The 19,472-nt window shown below is 43.3% G+C and overlaps 1 long non-coding RNA gene across 1 annotated transcript in view; it reads left to right on the plus strand.

Moving 5' to 3' along the window:
* The window catches only part of LOC117980506 (uncharacterized), a 153,640-nt gene that overhangs the window by 17,508 nt on the left and 116,660 nt on the right, over positions 1 to 19,472 (plus strand). Inside the window, exon 2 of the long non-coding RNA XR_010112340.1 lies at positions 3,697 to 3,871. This is a non-coding gene — a long non-coding RNA (uncharacterized LOC117980506). The remainder of the gene's footprint in view (positions 1 to 3,696; positions 3,872 to 19,472) is intronic.

The raw sequence follows: 19,472 nt of genomic DNA on the forward strand, positions 1-19,472 counted from the left end.
TTCTCTCTACATTAGTTTAGAAATTAAAGATGCATACATCCAAGATGAAATCAAAAGTCAGTTTTAAGGTGTAAATTATCTAAGCCAGGTATATAAATTTAATTTTTGCCAAAATTGTGTTTTTACATGAATCCATTGAAATAGAGCCTTCTGTGAATGGTAGGCAATACAAAATTTATAGTGGCGGTAGATTATTAGAGCGACGTGGTATAGCATCTTGAGAAAATAAAATATTTCACCGTCAACCTTCATATTCCTAACAATGCTAGTGTAACACGCACATTTTGAAATTTGTGTGAAGCCCCAGTGCTACAGTGATGAAGCAAGCTGTTTTTTAATTTTAGTTTGTTTATATTAATCTGACCAAAATTTAGATTCAGTCCATTTTATGATGATTTTAGACACTCGGCATCAATTGTTCAATGGTACCAAATAACTTTTTATATTACCTCTTATTTGTCTTTTGCTTTTCACAGCAACTGAGCACATCACTGTGTTTTCCCCTTTTCCCTGAAGAAGTAAACTTGTCTCTTTAGTTTCATGACAAAAGCAGGCAACTCTGGTGGCTTATATTTAGTTACAATTTATAAAGGCAGGACTGCGAGTCAAACCGGGGACGTTTTTTTCTGTTGTGTGTTTGCGTGCTGACGGGGACTGGCTTTTCTTCTTCTTCTTCTTGTAGTTTGAAATGGAAACGCTGCACTGCTGAGAAAATACCATGGAAATAGAACCCACTGCATTCCAGGAAAATAAATAAGCAAGGCCACCCAAATTTTCAATTAGTGCTCCTGCAGAATGCAGGAAATGGCAAGAGATCCGTCCAAGGCACCCCAGGCCGGGTCGTGGGTAGAGAGCAGGGGCGAAGGCTGGGAGGGGACGCAGGCACGGTGTGAGGATGGCCCGTCTCCAAGGAAAACTGCGTGCTAATGGGCTGGGCCGGCTTCCTGCATGGGCCCGGCCGGGCTGCACGTTCTGAGCGAGGGTGCGGCTGTGCCTCACTCTGGACGGGACGCTGCCTAGTGCAGGGACGCTTAGTTCCAGTGGCATTTCCCATCTTACACGATAGGCTTCATCCACGTTCTCCGTAACCCCCTCCCCGCCATGGGAAACGTCAGCCACCTGAACCAGCCCTATTCTGGTCGGTTGTAAAAAGCATCAGACGCTTTTGATTTGAAAAGCGTTAGGCCTAACAATCGCTGTTGCTCCCTGGGTGGGCACGCCTTGCTGACACGCCCCAGCCGACCGGGGAAGCCACTGGCCACGAGGGAGAGGGGCACAGGGGTGTCTTCCCTCCCCAGAGTGAGTGTCAGGGAGGAAGCCAGGTCTTCCAGGGGGCTGACAAGGCAGGGCCAGGCTCCTTCCCTCCATTGTGTTTCTCTGAAATGTTCAAATCACTGGTGTGACGGGAGCATTTGAAAGCCGAAAAAGGAAAGATGAAAGCAAAGGATTCTTCAGGGCACATGTATACAGACTCCTGCTTCCCCTCACTTGCTTTCTGTTTCACTTCTCAGATCATCACTACAGCGTTCGCAGCTTTCCAGCTCATCATGCTGAACTTAAGACAAGACAAGAGGGGAAAAACAAGGTTGGGTTTTTCCGCAGCACCGTGGTGTCCCGGCTTGGGATACGTTTTATCTGTTGTGAGCCTAAACCTTTTTTACTTCTCAAACCAGGCTAAATTTTTGGATCCCCTTCAGGTTGCATTGGTAAACAAGAAGGAAATGTACACATTCTATTTATTCTTACAACCAAGAAATGAACTAATGGAGTAGCTAGTGTGGACCACAGTTGCAAAGGAAGGAACTCACAAGCGAGCTCTTCAAGCTGTGATTATGTGGGCAGGAACAATGGCCTGGGTAAAGAGAAGATGAATAGCCATCACTCCAGCCGAACAGCAAATATGAAACTCAAATTGTGCTTTGTTATTTTTCAAATAGCAATGCTGTGTATTTGTGGGAATCATAGGAGAGATTTTTTAAAAATTCTTATCTGCAAAGGTAGAATGAATGGGAACAAAAGCACTGACTGTGTATTTCTTCTTAGTCAGCTTCTTCCAGTTGAGCCCATTTTCTTGGCAAATCAACTCTTTTGTTAGGTTGAAAAGGGTATCGTTTCCTTTTCACAGTAAAATCAGGAATTTCATTTTGTGCAATACTACAGCATTTCCTGTCATTGAATTCTAATGGTTTGGGAGTGTGTTCTTTACCTAGCTTTCCAATACAAAGCAAGGAACAGAAAAAAAAAGTCTCTTTCCATTTGCAATAGTTTCTTTTTTTTTTCTTTTTTTAAATTATTATTATACTTTAAGTTTTAGGGTACATGTGCACAATGTGCAGGTTAGTTACATATGTATACATGTGCCATGTTGGTGTCCTGCACCCATTAACTCGTCATTTAGCATTAGGTATATCTCCTAAGGCTATCCCTCTCCCCTCCCCCCACCCCACAACAGTCCCCAGAGTGTGATGTTCCCCTTCCTGTGTCCATGTGTTCTCATTGTTCAATTCCCATCTATGAGTGAGAACATGCGGTGTTTGGTTTTTTGTCCTTGTGATAGTTTACTGAGAATGATGATTTCCAATTTCATCCATGTCCCTACAAAGGACATGAACTCATCATTTTTTATGGCTGCATAGTATTCCATGGTGTATATGTGCCACATTTTCTTAATCCAGTCTATCATTGTTGGACATTTGGGTTGGTTCCAAGTCTTTGCTATTGTGAATAGTGCCGCAATAAACATACGTGTGCATGGGTCTTTATAGCAGCATGATTTATAGTCCTTTGGGTATGTACCCAGTAATGGGATGGCTGGGTCGAATGGTATTTCTAGTTCTAGATCCCTGAGGAATCGCCACACTGTTTCAAAATATACGTGGCTTGAGATTTTGTAAGTTTAGGAATTTCCAGCCACAGGAAAATCAAGAACTGTGAACTGCCGTAGCATCTGCTCTCACTCCCAGGGAGGGCAGCTCTGGGAGGAATGGCCCATGGAGCATGCGCAGCTGTGGCCTTCCACCCTGCCCCTCTGGCCCTCAGGTGCCGCTGTCTGCTTCTCTTCTTGTCTTCTGTCTTTTCACCACCATACCGGCAGCTCTCGGCGTTTGTTAGCACCTTCCATCCATCCAAGTGGCTTCCAGAGAATTATCTAATGAATTCATACCAGTGTAAGTTATTCATAGGGTTTAACTGATTTATTCAGCAAATGTGCAAATGTTTCCAAGCACCCTACTTGTTGAGGTCTCTGAGAAATATAGAAATGATGCTGGCACTTGATAAAATACCAAAATAAATCACCACCCTGCAAGGCTTTGGGCTCAGTGTCAGAGATGGAAGGGACCTTGACACCACGCAGACCAAACCTCTGATTTCATAGATGAGAAAGTTAAGGCCTAGAACTAGCCAGTGACATGAGCAGATTTCCACTAAAACTCCGTAGAAATCTGCTGGTCTCTCTGCTGCTCTTTCTGGATTGCATCAATATCCAAATCTTTCTCACATGTTGTGGTAGATGAAATTGCTGTGAAAATATTCACTGCCCCTCTGACAGGCTTCTCCCACTGAGGGAATGACACACCCTCATCCCACTAACGTCAGCCTTGGCCCTGACTTGCTTTGAGAGTGGAGTGAGAGCAGAGGTGACCTATGCCGTAGCGCGACAGAAGCTATCTGCCTTTGTTTTTTTTTTTCTTCCAGGGCATCCACATTAATCTGGATAAAGGCGGCTTCTTCAGCCACAGCTAAGGTGCATGTAATAGGAATGAGAGCCACCTGTGTTTCAGAAAGCGTCTGGGATTTTAGAGCTGCTTGTAACTGCAGCCTAACACAGCCTCAGCCGACTGATACATCCAGTGTCATCAAAACAGAGCAGGTATTGTTCCATTCTGTACAGTTTAACCTTAATCGGGACCCTCATGTGCACTGGGATCCTGATTTGGGTTCATGGACGGCAGACGCCCATGTACTACTGTGTGCTCCAGTGCTCCGTGGACGTTCTGGTCTTTTCCCAGGCTGGGCATGGACAGAGAAGGGCACACCTGGAAAGCCAGGGACTCTGCTGTCCTGGAGTGGCCAGGTTTACCCACGCCTTGAGAGGCTTTCATTTGAAATTCAGGGCCCCAACTTAGCTGTCCAGGTGGGAGAGACTCTCCAGAAAAAAAGGATGAAGATGTGCTTTCTGTCTTTCTATTTTTGGTAACTTCAGATAGCCTCAACGTGAGCCACGTGTTCCTAAAGAAAAAATCAGAAAACATATCCATGACATAGGCCAGTAGGGAACGTATTTGTGAGAAAGCAGGAAAGCAGGCCCAGGGCACACAGATCTTATCTGGGGAGGTGGCTTTTCTACTGGACTTTGAAGAATGAATAAGAATTTGACATTCAGAGATGGCAGGAAACAGCCATTTGTGGTAAAGGCTCATTGTGATCGGAGACATTAGAACAGAAAGGCCTGGGATGTTTCAGAAAGTTGGTAGTGCAGTTTTTATTACTTCTTACAGGAACATGTTCCTCTTAACAGCAGAAAGAGGCTTAACCTAAAGAATTTAATTGCTAACTATACAATTATGTTTACTAGGTTAGGCCAAGTATTTTGTTGTCTGTTTTTGTTTTATGAAGGAGAGGAGGTTGCTCTGGATCACCACACACGTGTCTACCTAGTCTTTGATGGCTTACAGCATTTTACTGATATTTAGGCACTGATCATGTATAAGGATAACTCGTCCACTTTTATCTGTGTTCTCTATCCTGGACACTGAGCTACTCAAGGGCAGGGTGAGTGTCTTGCTGAACTGATATCCTGAAGCTGAGCACAGTTCTTGACACAAATGGGAATGCAGCAAATGCTTATTGAGGAATCAATCAATAAATATGGCTAGCCTGCCTCAATCTTAAAATGTAGAAAATGTGCCCATTTTCTGAAGTGAAGGTATTATATGCCTCTCTTCAACATGTAGAAAAATCAAAATCATCATCATGATTCACCCAACGTGTGTAATGGCCGACCCTGAACAGCGAGTCAAATGTTTTCCTTTAGAAGCGGGTTCACAGCTGTGCTGGGCATCTTCCTGTTTTATTCGTGACCATGGGTGCCTTTGCAAATCCATTTGTGACTAAATTCACAAAAATTTAGTCACCAAAAAAATGAGAAGAAGCAATATGTAATTGCCCTTTGAAATTGATTTGCAAACCATTGTTTATTTCAGCTCAGTGTTTTAAAATGATATTCACAATAATGTGACTGTCTCTTCCTGCCCCAGCTCATTCTATGGTCCATGCATGTTTCTGAATCATTTGGCTGAGCTATAATCCTCAGAAACCAGGGACAGCTGTCCGTGGACGGACATGCTTTTCTGGAAGGATCTCTCCACTGGACAACTTACAGCTGGTGGGAATTACCTGAGCCATGGTGATATGGAAAAACCCACATCAGTCAGGATGCTATGACTAATAGAGTCTAATATAGTTTTTTAAAAGAGGTAATTAATTTGTTAGCACAAAATGGCCAGAATGATTTATAGAAATAAAATAGATACTGCATATAAATAAGTACCTATTGTTGATGTCATCATTGGAGGCAGTGTAGACATGCATAAACAGATGGAAAATGGGGCTGTTGATTAGATACTAGTTCTGCCCTCTATTGCCTTGGGAAAATTAACCACTCTAAGCTTCAGGTTTTTAATGTGCCTGATGGAGATAATGTTTTCTTCTTGTCTGCATCGTGGTGCATGGCACAAGCAGGTAACTTAAATATTTGTTTCCTTTTCTTTTTCCATCATAAATAAGGATTATTATGTGCTGTAACAAATTATTCTTCATGATGATTACTTAATTATTTTTTATTGACTTGGTTTTTATTTGATTTTTGATGATATTTTAAATTATTACACAATCAGTTACCTTTGATCATGACTGTATTTGCTAAATACAAAATAGTTACCCTTCCTTCTGTGAGCAAAGCAATCGGCTCAGGGCTAATGTTCACTGGCACGGTGCTTACCCAGGATTTCCCTCCTTCCTTCCCAGCCCTTAAATCTCCTCCCTCCCACCATCCTCCTGATGAAATACATTCCCAAACCATAGCCTGTTTAGAGGTTGTGGCACATGGCCATCTTCAATATAGCAGTCCACTCTGAATTTAAATTTGTCACCATTTTCCTTAGAGGGAATGAGAAGGAAAATGAATTTAATTTAGTATAAAAAATAAACATTTCTGGGCACTGGAAACGTCTGTGGTGTTTTAAGAGCTGTTATCATTAATCAGTCAAGCATGTTTACCCAGACCCAGGATTGCTTATGAAACTGAACCGCATGCTCCGAAGCCCTTCAATGAGAGATGGCCACCAAAAGCTGAGGCAGGGAGTGCATGTTCCCGGTCATCGTCACAGGCCCCAGCTGCTCACGGGGGTGGCATCTTTCAGAGCATGCTCCTCATGGCTGAAAGGAGGTGACACAAAGCAGTCGTTGGAAGTATTGGAAAGCACCACATGTGCTATTGTTACCTTGTGGCTCTCCAGTTCTGGCCAGGGTGTTTTCTTGTGGCTGTGCTTTTAATAGTCCATCCTGTTATAATTTTCAAAGGCAACATCATCTGCATGAATTCTTTTTATGCCAGTTGTAAAACAGCCATGATAATTATTATCATTAGGTGATTCTCACCACACAAAAGGGGGCATGGCATCTGCCTGGCGGGGAAGGTTATTTAGGAGCCAACAAAGCCAGGAGGTGGGCAGGCAGCACTCGCAGTCTGCGCCAGAACGAGCGGAGTCTGGGCCGGGGAGAGCTGGTGCGCGTGTCACTTGAATGTGCGCCTCCACTGCCCACAAAACACTTCCCTTAGAAACAAAGGCGAAAAGGAAGCCCAACATAGAAAACGTGAAACCAAAAAACAGCAGATTCATTCATTCAAGACACATGTGTTGAGCCCTAATTATATGCTTGACACAGGTCTAGGCTCTAGTGAGGAACCTGAAACGAGGCAACACTCCTCCCTGCCCAGAGGTAGCACAGGCATTCCAGAGGGAGAGAGTGATAATGAGCACTTGCATATTTAATATAATGCCCGACGGGGCAGCATTCACTGAGAAAGCAGAGAGCAAGGGGAGGAGATAAAGGCTGACCGGAGGGCAGGGGGCCTATTTCACATGGAGGTCATGGGAAACGTCTGAGGGAGATGACATTTGGGAAGAGACCTAATGAAGTGAGTAAGTCGTAAGAATTCAGGGGAGAAGGGAAGTGTTCTAAGTGGAAAGGACCAGCAAGTGCAAAGGCCCTGAGGCATACACGAATGTGATCCGGGAAGTGCAAAGGCCCTGAGGCATACACGAATGTGATCTGGGAAGAGCAAAGTGGTCCTCCAGGCAATCACAGAAAGAGAGGGCAAGAACAATGGGGTGGAGGTCGATGAGCTGTGCAGGAAGCAGGTCAGGGCGGATACCACGGGCTGCACAGTGAGGAGTTTGGATGGAATTGTGGGATTTTGATGGGCAGGAGAGAGGATGATATGATTTGTGTGTATAGAGATCGGCTATAGGGTTGCAAGAGTCTGAAACATGGAGAAGAATTTGCAGGCGTTTGCGTTAGCCTAGGCCTGCAATGGTGATGGCTCTGAAAGGAGTGGAGGCAAATGTGAGGAGCAGGTGCATTTGAGCTGTGCTTTGCAGGTAGAACTGGGGGCCTTGCTGATGGAGTGAATGTGAGAAGGGTGAGAAAAAAGATAAACTATTACAGCATAGTAGTGCTTACGAGCAAAGACTAACCCTAACCCTAGGGTTAGGAGATGATAAGAGCCTACGTCGTTCAAGTCTTGTCTTTGCTCCTTACTAGCTGTGTAAATTTGGGCAAGGTATTTAACCTGTCTGTGCCCATCTGTAAAATGGGGATGATCACAGTATCTCCTTCGACTGGGGATTGTGAGTGTGCATGGGACACACACACACGTGTTTAGAACACAATCTGGCCTCCAATAAGAATATATGTGTTAGTAATTACTATTATTGGTGAATTAAGCAATTAGGTGAATTTGATGCCATTTACTGAGATGGAGAAGACTGGAGGAGGAGTGAATTTTGGGGAAAATCTTAGGAATTGTGTTTCGGAAGTGTTCAGTTTAAGATGTTTATCAGACTTATACACAGAGGTGTTGAGCTGGACATAGGAATCTGAAGGTCCCAGGGAAAAAGGAACTAGAAATAGAGATGCGATCTTTAAAGCATGACTCCTGAAAGAGATCAGAAACATTGAGAGCTTGGGGAAAGGAGGAAGAGTCAGCAAAGGGAGTTAAAAGAAAGGGCCGACAGTGTTGGAGGAAATTAAGTGTTCATTTTCTAAGAGAAACAGTGCTTCAAGAAAGAGGCAAGGCCAACTCACAAAGTCCAGTAAAGTTTGGAGCCATGGACGCTGCAACTTGTACAAGAGGCTTCAGTGTTGTGTGAGGTCAGACGCCTTTGTGGAGTGGGCCTGGAGAGCAGGCAGGTGAGAAAGTGCAGATGGTGTATTAGAAAGGCAGCCGCCAGGGTGCCTCCGTCCAGATGCGTGCAAGCTTGAGCTTTACAAACCCTTCACTTTCATGTTGGCACTGCTGTAAGGCCCATGGTTTTCTTGTTCCCTTCCTATTCTTTCAGGAAGGAATCAGAGTCAGCAATGATGGTTCTGTTGCTTAAAACTAGTGACACTGACTGGCACACTCACCGGAATGGTGCACAACTTGGCACAAACGGATTTATGGATGTGAGTTGGAAATTGAGAGATTCTGTGTCCTAAAACCAATCTATAGATGATGATCTCCAGGTAATAGAAAGTTTTCCTGCCCTCTAAAATGATCCTGTGTGTTCAATACGAATGTGCAAATAAATAAGACATCTGTACTAGCAATGAAAAGCAATCAGACAAATCGTGTAATTTTGGAAATCCTCACAAATGCTTCTTGTTTTTGTTTTGTTTTTGAGACAGAGTTTTGCTCTTGTTGCCCAGGCTGGAGTACAATGGCATGATCTTGGCTCACTGCAACCTCCACCTTCCGGGTTCAAGCGATTGTCCTGCCTCAGCCTCCTGAGTAGCTGGGATTACAGGCACCCACCACTACGCCCGGCTAACTTTTTGTATTTTTAATAGAGAGGGGGTTTCACCATGTTGGCCAGGATGGTCTCGAACTCCTGACCTCAGGTGATCCACCCACCTCGGCCTCCCAAAGTGCTGGGATTACAGGCGTGAGTCACCGCGCCTGGCCCACTAATGCTTCTTAACCTGTCCCTTCCTTTATGGACTTAATTGCGTCTTCCCAACATTCACATGTTGAAGTATGTGACTGTATGTGGAGATGGGACCTATAAGGAGATAACCAAGGTTAAATGAGATTGGAAGGGTAGGGCCTTGATCCAACAGGACTGATGTCCTTAAGAGAGAGAGGCATGAGGGCCATGGGAGGACACAGCAAGGGGTGCATCTGCAAGACAAGGAGAGGTCTCAGAAGAAACCAGGCATGCCGATCTTGATCTCGATCACTGACTTGCAGCCTCTGAAACTCAAAAACGTGTTGTTTAAGCCAACCTGTCTCTGGTACTTTGTCACAGCAGCTGGAGCTGACTAATACACTTAACCTCACATACCTATTTGAATGATGTTCTTTAATCTCTTTAATCATGGTATCTCTTTAATCTCTTCCCTCTCCAGCAACCCCACTGTCGGTGCCCTCATTCAGGCACTCACTACCTTCTTCCTGCACCATTAGAAAAGTCTTCATATTGGTTTCATGTCTGCCCTAATCAACCCATTCCCTACACTCTTTCCAAGTCATCTGTCTTAGGACCAGAGCCAGGAATAGGATTAATTGGAGTCAGAGCTTCCCTTTAGGGCACTTCACCTGTTGGAGAACTGGAGAAAATATGAAGAGGATGCTCACTACAGGTGCAGGTTCCTAAGCACCACAGGAGTGTTGAAAGACAGAAACAAGCTGTAAACCCAGAGACACGCTGGGAAGAGGGAGCCCCAGCAGCCACTGCAGTGAGCTGGCCACTTGGCCATGCACAGGAAGTGGAATTTATTCATTCATTGATTTGCTCAATCATGTTGAATGAGCACAAATATATCTCTGACTTTGTTGAGCTTCTATCCTGGTGAGTGGAGACACTTAAACATAGGCATAAGTCAATGAGATGATTTAGGATGGAAAGGGGTGCTATGAAGATTTTGAAAGGGGCAGTGGGATGGTGGGAAGGGGTGCTTCTGGTAGCATGGTCAGATAAGTGGACAGAGGAAGCGACGGGACTCCTGGGATATGAAAGATGAGAGGTAGCTGGCCATGCAGGGGAATAACATCCCATGTAGAGGAAACTGCTCTTGCAAAGTAGATAAGATGGGTGGAGCCTACAGGCAGGGTCAGAGGGATTTCAGGTGTTGTGGACTGAGAAGCGCTAGATATAGCATCTTGTTGGCCATGGGAGGTGTGTTTCATCCTAATTAGACTGGTGGCCTCTGGGGGGTTGTGAACTGGGAGATGATAAGATTTTATCTCTATTTTAAGGTGGTCCTAGCTGCTGAGGGTGGAGGTGTTGCTGCTACACTGGGGTGTCAGCAATAGGAATCGGCAGGGGATGGAAGGCTCAGAGTTTCTTTTGGCAGTTAAGCTGCTGGGATTTGCTATTAGGTGGAATATGTTTGTGAGTGAAAGAGGGGCATTACGTGTCCAGGAGGACGGTGGTGACATGCACTGAGAGAAGCAGGTTTGGGTGTGCCGATTTAGAGCTACAATTTAGCTTGGGTAAGTTTCCGATACAGTCATGCGTTACTTAACGATGGGGACACACTCCGAGAAATTCATCATTTACAGGTTTTGTCATTTTGTGAACATCAAAGAGTGAACTTGCACAAACCTGATACAGCACTAGCTTGTCCAACCTGCTGACTGCAGGCCACTTGTGGCCCAGGATGGCTTTGAATGCAGCCCAACACAAACTTGTAAACTTTCTTAACACATATTTTTTTTCAATTTTTTTTTTTTAGCTCACCAGCTATCATTAGTGTTAGTGTATTTTATGTGTGACCCAAGACAATCCTTCTTCCAGTGTGGCCCAGGGAAGCCAAAAGATTGGACACTTCTAGTATAGCCTATTGCTCCTAGGCTACAAACCTGCACAGCATGTGCAGTTGTGACACAATGGTGTTTGTGTATCTTAACATGGAAAGGTAGAGTAAAAATATGGTATCTTATTATCTTATGGGCCCACCATCATAGGTGCAGTCTCTCATTGACCAAAATTTTGTTATGTGTCACATGATGTTAGTACTAGATGTTACAGAAAGGGAGATTGGCCAATGCGTTCACAGATACCACTTAGGAAGTAAGAAAAGGGCCCAGATGGAGCGCTGCATTTGGCCAGAGGAACGTAGTTGGTGCTTTTGATAAGAGCCATTTTAGCTGAGCCATGAAGATGAAAACTGCTTTCACCAGAGCATGTTCGAGAGAGAATGTGAGGCCAGAAGGTGGAAAGTTTTGTGGAGAAGAGTAGAGAAGTGAGGGTAGGGAATCTCCAAGGGATGTGGGGTAAAAGAAGGAGTTATTTATGCTGAACTAGAGCAAGGCTTGCTTGTCTGCTGCCGGGAATGAAGCCTTCCAACTGGTGGTGCAGGAGACGGGGCCCGTCAGAAGGAGCTGGGTTCTCCTGCGGCTGGTGAGGTGAGGCACGGAGCACAAGTGATGGTGCTGAAAAAGCTAAAGTTGGGGAATGGAGGTTTTCTCCATTAGAAGAAATTTTTCTCCTAATGATACCAGGAGGATTTTTCCTCCTAATATCACTATATGATACTTTTATCTTTTATGCTGTGAATATTAAATGCCATTTGACTTTAATGGTACTATATAAACACGATGTATAATGCAAGTACTAACATTATAATTGTAATTTTAAAGAATAATTTAATGAATGTAATGACTATTCAAATATCGCGCTAATAATTTACCACGAAGTAACAACTTTTCACTATGTTTATAGCAGATTAAGAAAAATGTCCCTTTTGGGGAGAATAGCGATAGACCAATTTTTGGATTTGAAAATCAGCGTCAATTTCCACTGTAGACTTTGGAAATGACGCTTTGCTTATGAGCTCCAAGCACCACCCACTAGAGGGCGCATGCGAAGGCCTCTCCAGGCACGCAAAGGAGCCGCCGGAGCCCTTTCCTCAGGGGGCGGACCTTAAACCAAATGTAAACAATTTTGCTTCATAACAGTGATGACTTACTTGTTGCTATTTCCTAGGCAGCGAATTTAAGGGTAATGATCAAAAAGCTAAAGTTAGACAATTGAAATTTTCTCCTTACTTGAACATTTCTTTTGTAAAAGCACATCTGTTAAACAAAAAAGATGAATATTGTTAAGCTTTTGCAGAGGTATATAAGTTCCTGAAGTCTTCTGAGATGAAAAAATGAAATCAAAATGCAAAACGCAATAATGATATATTCTGAAAGAAACTCCTCTTTGGTATTCTGTTATCAAATAGCCTTAGTGGGAAATGAATATATAGAGTCCAACTACCATTTCTTTATGGAAATAAAGCCCACGAGGTCTTTCCTTTCTTACCCAGTCCATTCCCTGATTTTAAACATTCAATAAGTTCCAAGCCAAGAAATGCATTTTTCTTCCTTTTGATGATTTTCTGTGGTTCCTTAGGATGGTTTGTAGAATATATTACAGCTCCGTTGACCCCTGCAGGCAGTTTCCAGATCTTCGTGGTTTCCTCTACAGCTGTGGGTATTTCTCTTGTGAAACCACAGGTCAGTTCAGAACCACAGAACTTATCCTGACAATTAGAATTTTAGCCACTGTCCTGTGGGATTTTCAGAGCCACAAGGACTCCATGCTTTCAGTCCAGATCCTTAAATTAGTACCATCTGATGCCTGAAACATTCATGCGTTATCCAAGGATCCGAGGTCAACCTTTCTCAACTTTTTATTGAAAGTTAGCATATGTGCCCATCTCCTACATGTCCCCACAAATACCCTCCGTAGAATGCAAGATCATGAGAATGAGGATTTGGCCTTCCCTATGTGTTCTCGTGCCTGCCCCATTGCCTAGTACCTGGCCTTTGTAGCATGGCTGAGTCCTTCCTTAGGGTCTCATTTAGAGCAGTGGGTTTCAAACGTTAGATTGCATTCAACTCTGCTAGAGGGCTCGAAAAAACACGGATTTCTGGGCCCTATTCCCAGAGTTTCTGATTCATAAAGTCTGGGGAGTGGAAGAAAATCTGTATTCTAACAAGTTTCCAGGTGATGTTCTTGATGTGACAGCTAAGTTTTGAGTCCCACAGGGTTTAGAGCATTATGAGTTCCATCAGAAAGAAGAAAGGACATGCCTGATGCTGCAGAGTTCAGTTTCGACTGAGGGAGGGAACATGGCTAGTCTTCACATGGAAAGATAACCCTCATCAAGGGCATCACTGATCTTTGAGCCACGTTAAACGTGTAATGCCTGTCAACTGAATAGGACCTATGGGCATGGAGAGAGGATGGTATGGAAATAGTCAAGTTGTTTGTTTGGAACTGGGTATGCAGTCACTTCTCACTGATTTCCCTGTGCTATTGTATTAACACTATGACAGTGCTTAAAGTATGAATTATTAACTACTTAGGCTTTTTAGCAAAGGAAGTATTTGTCTCAGTGATATCTACAATGGAAGTATTCATTTCTCCATTCACTTTTCGGAGGCATGGGTTTGGTCCTGGCTTTGCAATTACAGGCAGGAACCAGTAGGAGAACTGCTCATCTGCTCCCATGTTGTATGTCTGCTGGAGGCAATATTTTGCCTTTCCATCTCCAAGTGAAGTCCGCCTGGCCCTCCCTGTCTCAGCCTGGACTTTTGGAAGCTGAGCTTCGACTGAATCAGTTTTTGCAAGGTCTAGGCTTTTTCTTTTTTCTTTCTTTCTTTCTTTTTTTTTTTTTTTTTGAGATGGAGTCTCACTCTGTCGCCCAGGCTGGAGTGCATTGGCATGATCTTGGCTCACTGCAAGCTCCGCCTCCTGGGTTCATGCCATTCTCCTGCCTCAGCCTCCCGAGTAGCTGGGACTACAGGCGCCCGCCACCACACCCGGCTAATTTTTTTGTATTTTCAGTAGAGATGGGGTTTCACCATGTTAGCCAGGATGGTCTCGATCTCCTGACCTCGTGATCCACCCGCCTCGGCCTCCCAAAGTGCTGGAATTACAGGCGTGAGCCACTGTGCCTGGCCTAGGCTTTTTCCACCTGTTTGGATATCTGTTTCTTTAAAGAATCCAACATATGCAGCTTCTAAGTTTATGCTTTTCAAACAGGTGTGTGTGCGTCTCCTGCCATGTGCCAGGGGACATGAAAGAGCACAAAGTCAGCATGGCACCTCCTGGAGCAGGGATTCCAGGATTAGCCAAGTTGGAGGTTTTGGATGGAACTGGCATGCTGCCTGTGCCCTGCACTATGCCACCTCTGTTGCAGCGTAGTGGACAGTCCCCATGCATGCCTTCCCGAGGGCTCATGGACTCTCTCAGCTTACCAACGGTCTTTCTCTAGAGCAGAAGTACCTTCTCAGCCAGCAGTTAGCCATTGTGGAGGTGCCAGGGGAGTTAATGCCCCTAGGAGCAACTCTTGGTCCTTGGAGGCAGGAGTCAGCACCCACTGAATGTCAGCATACATTTCCCACCTTCCAGCCCTTCCAAGGGATGATCCTCAGAAGTGTGTTCTGCTGGGTTCCTCCAAAGCTCTCAGTGAGACCCAGCTCCAGTTGCCCATAGTGGCAACCCAGCTCAACCATGCCCTCCTAACACCTTTTCTTTCTTCCCTGACCTTTCTACCTGCACTCAAGTCTTTTCTCAGTTTGCAAAACCAGGATACACAATATTTAGTATCTCCCAAACGTAAAATAAGTAGAGTGCAAAATTCAAAGAAAATTCAAGATGCATAGTAGTGTTTAGAGAACAACATGGGGCTGTCATGATATATTAGACACTTGCTTTCCCTTCCATGAAAAAAAAAATTGGAAAACAATTGCTCTGTGTTCTAAAGAAGATTCATTATCTGCTGTCTCTTTACTTACTGCATACATACACCTCAGACTTCTGCAATTTGGCTTCAGACCCCACTTTCCACTGAAACTCCTAATCAGTAGCCTCTAAATCTTGTTCTCCATGAGGATGGACTTTTTTTCCATTTGTTTGTGTCATCTCTGATTTCTTTGAAGAGTGCTTTGCATTCTCATTGCAGGGATCTTTCACCTCCCTGGCTGGCTGTGTTCCTAAGTATTTTATTCTTTTTGTGGCAGTTGTGAATGGTATTGCCTTCCTGATTTGGCTCTGAGCTTGGCTGTTGTTGGTGTACAGAAATGCTACTGATTTTTGTCCATTGATTTTGTATACTGAAACTTTGCTGAAGTTGTTTATTAGCTGAAGGAGCTTTTGGGCTGAGACGGTGGGGTTTTCTAGATGTAGAATCATGTTGTCTGCAAACAGAGGTAATTTGACTTCCTTTCTTCCTATTAGGATGCCCTTTATTTCTTTCTCTTTTCTGATTGCGCTGGCCAGGACTTTCAGTACTATGTTGAATAGGAGTGGTGAGAGAGGTCATCCTTGCCTTGTGCCAGTTTTCAAGGGGAATGCTTCCAGCTTTTGCCCATTCAGTATGATACTGGCTGTGGGTTTGTCATAGATGGCTCTTATTATATTGAGGGCAACCTAGGCAATACCATTCAGGACATAGGAACTGGCAAAGATTTCATTACGGAGATGCCAAAAGCAATCACAACGAAAGCAAAAATTGACAAATGGGATCTAATTAAACTAAAGAGCTTCTGCACAGCAAAAGAAACTATCAACAGAGTAAACAGAAAACATAAAGAATGGGAGAAAATTTTTGCAAACTATGTATTTGACAAAGATCTAATATCTAGCGTGTATAAGGAACTTAAAAAATTTGCAAGAAAAAAAAAACAACCCCATTAAAAAGTGGGCAAAGGACATCAACAGACACTTTTTGAAAGAAGACATAAATGTGGCCAACCAGCATATGAAAAAAATCTAAGTATCACTAATCATTAGAGAAATGCAAATCAAAACCACGGTGAAATACCATCTCGCACCAGTCAGAATGACTATTATAAAAAAGTAAAAAACTAACAGAGGCTGGTAAGGTTGCAAAGAAAAGGAAACACTTATACATTGTTGGTGGGAGTGTAAATTAGTTCAGCCATTGTGGAAAGCAGTGTGGGGATTCTTGAAAGAGCTAAAAATGGAACTTTTTAATCCAACAGTCTCATTACTGGATATATACCCAAAGGAATATAAATCGTTGTGTCATAAAGACATGTGCATGTGTGTTCATTGCATCACTATTCACAATAGCAAAGACATGGAATCAACCTAAATGCCCGTGAATGGCAGACCAGTCTACCACATCTAAAAAATGTGGTAGATATACACCATGGAATACTATGCAGCCATTAAAAAGAATGAAATTGTATGCTTTGCAGGCTCATGGATGGAGCTGGAGGTCATTATTCTTCACAAACTAATTCAGGAACAGAAAACCGAATACTACATGTTCTCACTGATAAGTGAGAGCTGAATAAAGAGAACCAATGGACACAAAGAGGAGAACAGCACACACTGGGGCCTACTTGAGGGTGGAGGGTGAGAGGAGGGAGAGGAGCAGAAAAAATAACTGTTGGGTATTAGGCTTAGTACTGGCATGATGAAATAATCTGTACAACAAACCCTCGTGACATGGGTTTACCTATATAACAAACATGTACATGTATTCCTGAACCTAAAATAAAAGTTAAAAAAGAAAATTAGCCAGGGATGGTGGCACGTGTCTGTAGTACCAGCTACTTGTGAGGCTGAGTTGGGAGGATCACTTAAACCTGGAGGTTGAGACTGCAGTGAGTCTCATGATCTATGATCATGCCACTGCACTCCAGCCTGGGTGACAGAGTGAAACCTTGTCTTTAAAAAACAAAAATTGTTCTAAAGTAGTCAGAGAGATCCCCATATTTTCTATCTATAATTTACCTGTCATAGGCAAGGCGGCCTTCTCCTTCCTTTTTTGTTTTGAGACAGGGTCTGGCTCTGTTGCTCAGGCTGGAGTGCAGTGGTTCCCTCTAGGCTCACTGCAGCCTCGACCTCCTGGGCTCAAGCAGTCTCTCCACTTCGGCCTTCCAAGTAGCTGAGACCACCAGTGTGTGTCACTGTGTCTGGCTATTTAAAAAAAAATGTTTTGTAGAGATGAGGTCTCATTATGTTGCCCAGGCTGGTCTCAAAACTCCTGGGCTCAAGCAATCCTCCTGCTTCAGCCTCCCGAAGTGCTGGGATTACAGGCATGAGCCACCGTGCCTGGGCTCATTTTTCAGAAGCAAGGTCACATATTATTTTACTTGTGCTTTTCTTCCTCTGTGATCTGGTGGCCCCCTCTCCTCTCTTCTGCCCTCCTCCTTCCTTCTCTCCCCTTCCCTCATCCCCTTTCCTCATCCCTCCTTGCAGCTCTGAGTGCTCAAATGCTGTTTGGACTCTTCCTTCCTATAAACATCATGCTTTTCTCTTTAGCTCATGGCCGAGTTTCTTAGCAAAGTGCTTTATGGAAGTGTAGGGAATAGAGATGTCACATAAAAATGGAATGAGTTGTGAAAACAGGCAGTTCCCATCTCCCCCAAGATAGGCAAATCTTTTAATGACCTCGCTGGGAGGAGGGAGCCAAGGGCATATTCAGATTTTATAGCACCGTGGTTCAGGATATTGAATGAATACAGTTATTTCATGATTAGAAATAAAATGCACTTCAGAAAATCTTTAAAATGCCCAACTGTGCAGAGATAAATTTTACTATATTCATGACTATTCATTTTAATAGTTCTTTTTCCAGTTACTTACCGTAGGTCTTATGTAATACTTTTGGCAGAATAAAACAAAGTACCATTTCTGCTTTCAAAACAGATCAGTTAATACATTCAAAGCTATTGTCTTTTTCCTCGTCAAAGATGGCATTGTTAGAGCCAGCATATATAAACTTTCTTCCCTGCTGAGTAGACCACGTGGAAAAACGCTTATTTTTTCTTATAAGAATAAAATTGCAATCTTTCAACAGAACATGTTGATTATGCCATCTGGCACATAATTTCTTTGCTTAAATTAAGCTGAGAAATCAATTCAGTGTTGAAAGATATTATCCGTTTAGCATTTTTTTTTTTACCTCCAGGCAATTTGAGAGAGGGAAAAAAATAAGTTGTTTTCTTTTCTAAGTATGTGAATTATATAGGTCTTGAATATTTTCTTCTACATAGGGGAAAATTATAATTTATAAGTAGATAGCTACGATCCACTGGGATTTCTTGTTCTGAAGTTATGCCAAAGCTGTACTGCATTACCGGAACCTGCCCTGGAAGACCAGGTGACAGTTGAAGATTAGCATCGGTTGATAGACGGTGTGATCAAATGATGGCAAAGGCCTGTCCTAAGAGTTGTCTACATTTTGCTCAGACTTTTCTTTGTGAAGTAGTTTGTGGGTTCAGGTTGTTGCCGACAGTAAAGGCACAAATAAATGAGCTTAATACACAAATCCGGCTGCCCCCTAAGGCTACCTAGCAACGTTAAGGAACTAACAGGTGGTGGGAACTCATAAGAACGGAGTGGAAATGACCACTTCTTAACTGGACAGCAGAGGACTGCTCCAGCAGGATCCCCTTGTCAGTTTCTTCCTTGCGTCTCTCCTACCACACGTCTGTGGAGGTGCAAATCAACACCCAGTCACCAAAGACCTTCCAGGTGAATAGCTAAAGCCATGAACAGCCCTTGACCATTCTATAGCTGCCGAATCGGAGTTGAGCTGATCGTGAGAGATGCTATTGGGAAGCTCAAACGGATGCAACAAATGCCAGAGAAAAGTGAGCCTTGAACTGGAAGTTGTACATATGGCAGAAAAATGGGGAAAAGACGCAAATTAGTTGGAATTTTTGCCTTCGTCTCTTTGAGTTATTTTAAAAAGTCATCTTTAAAATAACGATTGAATGTTAAGTTTTGTTATTTATATAGTGATTTATTAAGATTAAGAAATAAAGAATAGGAAATTCACATTTATGGAGAGGTATCATACAGAAATCAACCACCTGGGGTCTCACAAAAACACACCTACCCTGAGTCTTTGATGGCCACCTGCCTGTTGATGTCATTATCCACCTGTCAACTGCCTGGGGCATTGGGGAGAAAAGAAAACTTAAGTGTTTTCATACCCAAGGAAGTTTATGAAGTAAGTGCAAGCATCACAAATGGAGTTTTAAGAAAGCCTAGATCTGAATTCTAGCGCAGCAATAGGTTCACAATATATTTGGAAAAAGGATAATGTAATTTTTGCTGCAAGGACTTTGCATAACAGTAATAATAATACTTTTCATCACACTTAGGTTTCAAAGCCTATTCATGTGAATTATGTGCTGTGCTTCTCGTTAACCTCCTGCAAATCTAATA

The sequence above is a fragment of the Pan paniscus genome, chromosome 5, assembly GCF_029289425.2.
Source record: "Pan paniscus chromosome 5, NHGRI_mPanPan1-v2.0_pri, whole genome shotgun sequence".
Lineage (NCBI taxonomy): Eukaryota > Metazoa > Chordata > Mammalia > Primates > Hominidae > Pan > Pan paniscus.